The sequence below is a fragment of the Aethalodelphis obliquidens genome, unplaced genomic scaffold (assembly GCF_003676395.1).
Source record: "Aethalodelphis obliquidens isolate GAN/ISIS:26980383/991018 unplaced genomic scaffold, ASM367639v1 scaffold1, whole genome shotgun sequence".
NCBI lineage: Eukaryota > Metazoa > Chordata > Mammalia > Artiodactyla > Delphinidae > Aethalodelphis > Aethalodelphis obliquidens.
Genome location: NW_020837945.1, coordinates 12,192,955 through 12,198,513, shown reverse-complemented (window position 1 = coordinate 12,198,513; position 5,559 = coordinate 12,192,955). Strand labels below are relative to the sequence as shown.

The following is a 5,559-nucleotide window of genomic DNA, read 5'->3' as shown; positions in this document are numbered from 1 at the left end:
TATATATATATATATATATATATATATATATATATATATATATATATATAAAACTATTTTTTAAAAGAACGAACTGAAAAGCAGACGTTTTATGTTTTGAAAGCATTCAGCTTAATTGAATGTTGATTTCGCCCACGAGTTTGTCTATTGGATGCTGGAACAATTGCTGCTGGTATGCTGTGTCAGTCAGATTTCTATTGTGACAGACCCCTGGTCTTCAAGTTGACCATGGTTTCCCCTGTCCTTAGCGCCTGACTCATAGAGGCACTCCGTAAATATTTATATTATCCAAATAAATCCCTATATTAGCTAAGTCAGAGAGGCATGTTATTGATCCTTTACTTCCTCTTTTACCTTTTACCTCCTGGAATTGTGGAGTGTATCATATCAAATTAGCAAGCAAAATCCATCTTCTTCTTTAGCAGGAATTTCAGCATGTGGTTCAGCCATGACAGAGGAAGTATAAGGAGATTTTGTGTACTGGTGAGAGGGTGGCAATTTAAACTCAATATCTTACGCCTTGCTCGTGAGTCTCCTTGAAGGTCATCGAATGACATCTGGCAAAAGACCCATGAGGCATCTGCAACCTCTTGTGACTTTACCAGTGAGCATCGTCTAAGTTTGCAGTTGCCTTGGAACTTTTCTGTGAATCTGATGGGGACAAAGGGTGAAACACACTCACCTAGGATAGGGACCATGAGACCCGAGTCAGGACCCCAGATCACCGTCCTTCTACCTCACTCCACGTGGCTTCCCCAGGCTTCAGGGCGGCATGAGTTGAGTTAGTATATATTGGTCTCAGATATTTGTGGGCATCAGAAGCCATTGCCTTAATTGCTCTCCGTTGAGGGATTATAATAACCCCTGCTGCAAACTTCCCCACAATCTAACATTTAAGCATCCAGTCTTGTGAAACTAATTCAGGGAGAGCTTTGCTCAAATTACTGGGCCTGTATTATATGAGTGTGAGGTTGCCAAGGAAAATAAGTCTGAGTAATCCCTTTGCTAGGAGATGAGAAACAAAAAAATGCTGGCAGACCTTTAATATTTTAATTACCTGCTTCCAGAACAATAAAAAGGGATTCAGGCCTTCCACTTACAGTTGTACATTATTACAGCCCATAAAATAATACCTTAAACTATTTCCTTAAGATGTAAGCCTTAAGCTTTTTCCTTTCATCTGTATTCAACCATTAGATTTTAGACAAGTAAGAGTTAAATTTTTCCTTTAGTGGTTTTAGTTACAAGTATTGGAACCAAAGGTAATTTGAACCTTGTTGCTTTCTTGGAAGATTTTTTAGGGTTTTTGTGTGCCTACAACTAAAGGTAATATGGGATCCTGGAACAGAAAAAGGACGTTAGGTATCTAAGAAAATCTGAATAAAATATAGATATTAGTTAAAATAATAATAATGTATCAATATTGATTCATTAATTGTGACAAATGTATAATACAGTAATGTAAATTGTTAATAATAGGGGAGACTGGGTGCGGGGTTTATGGGAACTCTCTGTGCTATCTTCACAACTTTTTTGTAAGTCTAAAACTATTCTAACATAAGAATTTTATTTGAAAAGAATGCCTCCTGACCTCATTGATGACTCATTGAAGGTTATTTTTGTGACAAGAGCAGAACTCTAGTGGATAATATGGGCAACACAATTTGGGCTAAACTGAATACCCATGAAATGGTGACTAGGCATGACTCCAAAGGAATCCTGTAAAGCTCCTGGACACAGAGAAGATCCTGGCTTCCTAATGACCCTGGAGCCCAGGCAGTTCAGAAATGCAAATGAGAAGTGATCATTTTATGGGAAATGGATCAAAACTGGAATGGAAAGGCATCAGGGAATATTGTTAGAACAAGTCCTGATGGATGTGTGTGTGTGTGTGTGTGTGTGTGTGTGTGTGTATTGTCTTCTTTTGTGTGTGTGTGATGCCTCCCTCATGCTGCTTATGTTGCCCCCTGTGTCAGGAGTGTTTTCTATTTCTCTTCTGCTAAGAAACCACCCTCATCTCTTAAACTGTCTTCACATCTTTCACGGATCTTGATTGGCTAGATTCATGGATGACAGTGCTTGCCTACCTCAGACCTCTCATAGGTCCACATCAGTTAACCATAAAAGAAATTTAAAACCAAGCTTTTGCAAGCAAATCTATAATTATACTGAGAGCCCAGGGCCTGTTTTATGTTAGATTTTCTAAGCCACTCTAAGCCGGCTGTTCTTAGGGTCATTCCACTGGAATGATTGTTATCAGATTCCCAGTGACTCCCACCCCCCAAATGTGCCAAAACCAATGGTTAATGTCCTCGTCTCATTTTGCTTGACTTCTCACCAGCATTCAACATGGTTGCCAGCTCCCTCCTTCCTGAGCAAAGGCCTTTCTGTTCTTCCTTGACACCGCATGCTCCTGTTTCTCTTGCCACCTCAATGCCAACTCCTTCTTAGTATCCGGCTGACGTCTGCTCGTCTTCCCTGAGTGTTGCATGCTCCTGGCTTGGCGCCTGGCTCTCTTCTCTGTGTATATCCACTCCCTTGGTGATTGCATGCTAACCCCTGGATTTCAGTATTATCTACGTGCTGATGACTAACCGCTCCCACACCCTTCCCTGAGCTTCGTGCTCATGTATCCAACATCTCACTTGAATAGCTCTACCTGAATAGCTAACAGACACCTCAGACTTAACTCGTCAAATATACAACTCTTGACTCCCAAGAGAGTTCAGACCACTAGATAGAGAACAGATGTTATTGTGCTAACATTTTACTACACACACCTTTATTGCCCCTCAGCCCTGTGTTCCCAGGGCTAAACTAGCTAAACATAGAAAATGGTCGTCGATAGGAGGCAACGTACTTTCACGTAAGAAATGTGGGAGTTCCATGTGTGTTGAAAAATGACTGAAATCAGGAACTACACATATTTTTCAAAGATGAATAATATTTAATAAGTGCTTCTTTTGTACCAGGTACTGTTTGAAGTATTTTACATGTTTTATTTCATTTAATCCTTACAATAATCGTAAAGGTAGATATTATGGCCCCATTTTCTTATCAGAAAATGAAGACACAGAGAGGTTAAATAGCTTGGTCAAAGTCACAAAGCCAGAAAGAAACAACTGAGGTTTGAACCCAGACAGCCAAATATACTCTAAGGCGTCATGGTGGAAATTACAGTTTCATTTCCCACCCCAGGGTCAAGTTCCTACTCACATGACGTTCCGTGCCTCGGATTCTATTACTAGAGTCCGTGGCCTCTAACCTCAAGTGTGCATAGAAACCTCACGCTGCATGAACGGGAAATAAAAGGAATGACGTGCGTTCTATCATGCACAAGCATCAGAACGCTTTTTTTTTTTTTAAAAAAAAGAAATGGCTTATACATTAGATTTTAAAATAAGGACAACATTGGTTGAATGCTGCTGCTGTTAACATAGTCATGGAATGTGGGACAAAGATTCTCAGAGAGCAAGCCAGTGGGAAGTCTTAACTAAAATATGTAGCTACTGCACCCTTCTACTCAACACAGGTTCTTGTGAGAGTTTATTAACCAATGGTTGCAAACCCTTCAAGCATTTCCTGTGAATGGCTTGCTATACGTTTAGCTAATTAGATCATTGGTGCTCCAACCCCCATCTCGGCAGGTCTGGCCCCCTTAATCACACACCCATGGAACTGTGTGCTTTGTCTCTTCTCTCCATTGACACAGAGACACGAGCCACTGGACCCTGAATTTTTTTTCTTTTTTTTTGGCTGCACTGTGTGGCTTATGAGATCTTAGTTCCCTGACCAGGGATCGAACCCGGGCCCCTGGCAGTGAGAGTGCCAAATCCTAACCACTGGACTGCCAGGGAATTCCATAGACCCTGAATTTTAAAAGTGGATCATACACTAGGTTCAAGCAATAAAAATATTGATGCGAAAAAGAAAATTGGGAAGTGCTGTGTCAACTGTTGAAAAGTATTCATTTCCATAGATACTGTATTGAATCTGTTATTTTCAGAAAATGCCCAATTTCTGTCAAAAAACATGATGAGAAATCTTTATTTCCTTTCAAGCATTATGTTTAAATAATGCATTACATTGAATTGTTTGGTATAAAAATAAAAGTAAAAAACTTGCGAAATATCATCCTTTTCATTAAAAAACATTTCAAGCAAATGAGGTCTGATATTTTTGGTAGTTTTTAAGGACAGGTTTTTATAAATATTATGCACAATTCTTTTGAAACATTTCCTTTCCTCAATATACACCAACACACTTATTGCTAAAAAACTGCCCCAAAACATATTTATTAAACAATGAATATATGCAGAACTGTGTAAGGATTACTGGTTTTGATTAAAACATCCCCATCACTGTTTTACTACAGTATTTATCGTGTTTGTTTCACTTTTGAATGCAAGAACCAAGTTTTTAAAAAGTTAACCAATCCAAATGTTGATGCTCATCTAAATTTGGTTTCTTCTTGTCTTCCTATGTTTTCTTACGAATAGTGTGTAAATAAACAGTAAATATAATACCATTAGATAAAATCAGAGTGAAGAAACAATAAAAGCCAATGTTTTGAGAGTTCCTAGTTTTGCTGGTGATCACGGTAAGGAAAAGAGATATGACACAAATCTCTTTCATTTAATTGTTATTTAGCATTAAAGACCAACAGGGTAATATAGCCGGATTTTTTTGTTTGTTTTCTTTTTTTAATTTTATTTTAGCCAGATTTAAAAATAGAAACAGGAAGCTCAGATTCCACGGCGATATTTGTTATATAATATTAACCTAAGTGAGTTTATCTATTTAGGGACTGAGAAGACCATTTCATTCTTTGCTTAATGTACTGAAAACATTTCCTTTTAAAGGCAGAATCTCAGTAAAGAGCAACTCATATGCCTGGAAGCTTAAAGGAGTGTTTCCCGGTGAAAGTGACTTATAAGTACGCGTTATATTCAGGAAATGCAAACACTACAAGAAGAAGGTGGTGCCGATGGTGATTCTTCAAACCATCCCACCACTTTCCTGCCATGCAGCAGAAATTGTGAAGCTATTAAAAACTGTTAAGCTAGACATGCTTTTCAAAAAAGAACAGAGAAATGACTTACATCTCAGGCTCCACTGCAAGGCTGGCTCCGCCACTCCCAGATCTCTGCCTGATGCTCCACTCTGGCTTGACAGCTGCTATAATCTGCAAGTCAGGACGGACGGAATGCCTGTTCTTGCACTTGCTGTTCTTTTCCGTTTTCAGAGAGCCAGTGGCCCTGGTCGTTTCCATGGCAACCAGAAGGAAGCTGCCCACCTACCGGTTTCATGAACCACACAGTGGGAGACAACCCACCTTGGAGACTGCTGGCTACTCTTTTGGGGGTTCCAAAGTGGAACGTTTCCAGAAGGAATGAAGGAGACTGCTGCTCTATGCTGACCTGAAGGGCTAGCAGTAATGCGAGAAATTCTACTGTAGCAGGAAATTGAATGAATTAAGTGTAGCGCATGGAGGCTCCCTGATGCTTTCACTATCATGATTCGTTCCACTCATTTTGGTCCAATGAATTGTTACTTATG

The 5,559-nt window shown here is 39.4% G+C and overlaps 1 protein-coding gene across 1 annotated transcript in view; it reads right to left on the bottom strand.

Annotated features, from left to right (window-relative positions):
- EPCIP (exosomal polycystin 1 interacting protein) overlaps positions 1-5,173 on the bottom strand; it is a 17,958-nt gene extending 12,785 nt beyond the window's left edge. Inside the window, exon 1 of the mRNA XM_027082625.1 lies at positions 5,103-5,173. The gene's annotated coding sequence lies outside the window, so the exon portion shown is untranslated. The remainder of the gene's footprint in view (positions 1-5,102) is intronic.
- Positions 5,174-5,559: the final 386 nt, after the last annotated feature.